Source organism: Myxocyprinus asiaticus, chromosome 12 (genome assembly GCF_019703515.2).
Source record: "Myxocyprinus asiaticus isolate MX2 ecotype Aquarium Trade chromosome 12, UBuf_Myxa_2, whole genome shotgun sequence".
Taxonomy (NCBI): Eukaryota; Metazoa; Chordata; class Actinopteri; order Cypriniformes; family Catostomidae; genus Myxocyprinus; species Myxocyprinus asiaticus.
In genome coordinates, this window is record NC_059355.1 from 4947119 (window position 1) to 4948027 (window position 909).

The following is a 909-nucleotide window of genomic DNA, read 5'->3' on the forward strand; positions in this document are numbered from 1 at the left end:
TTTTGAATTTTTTTAACCAACATCAGTCCTGATCATAACTACCAAATATTCATTCATTTTCAGGATTTTAACCCTTTAAATGCCTGCTTGTTTACATAACGCCACTGTTGTTGTTTTTTTACACACACACAAATTTCTCAATACACACATACAAAACACACTCTGACATCCATACCAATACAACCAAAAAATTTTATCTGCATCATTTATTCAATTGGCCTGCAGTGCACTATAATAAAGCAAACAGAAAATAGGAAAAAAGTATGTATTTGCTCCACAGGCTAAGCATGAGAAAAATGGCGCCATCTGGTGGAAAATATTTCAAATTGCAATTTTGAGGCCAGGGCTCCCGAATGAAAGCATAATATCATAGAATTCATGATTTTATGTTTTAATGGCACTGGGATCATATATTGCAGATTTAATGGGTTTCAATGGGGACATTTTTGACCTGAAGTTCCTGAGTGTAACTGTTTTGTGTACACAGTGTATTATAGATGTATTATAGGAAGTGAGGTTGAAATATCAAAATTCCCCCAAAATACACACATTTGGCAAAACTTTATGCCGTTGGCATTAACAGTTAAAATGATCGAAAAAACAAAAATGAAAAAGACAAAAATTTACCGAAATCGCTCAAGGGTTAATACAGTAATAAACGTGAAGAGAACACGTATTTACAGACTGTATTCTTTTAACATATCACTAGTCCTGCAAAACCTCACTGGTGTGATAATGCCAGTAGTTCTTTCACTGGATTTAAATGTGCTGTGACGATTAATTGCGCAACAGGAAGATCGCAGAATATCTCAAAGTTCCGAGTTCGTTCTTCCAAGGTAGCTTGGCAAGACTGGTCATCATAAGAACTCAAGTCCGTTCTCTGCGTACTTACAATTGAGAAACACCTGG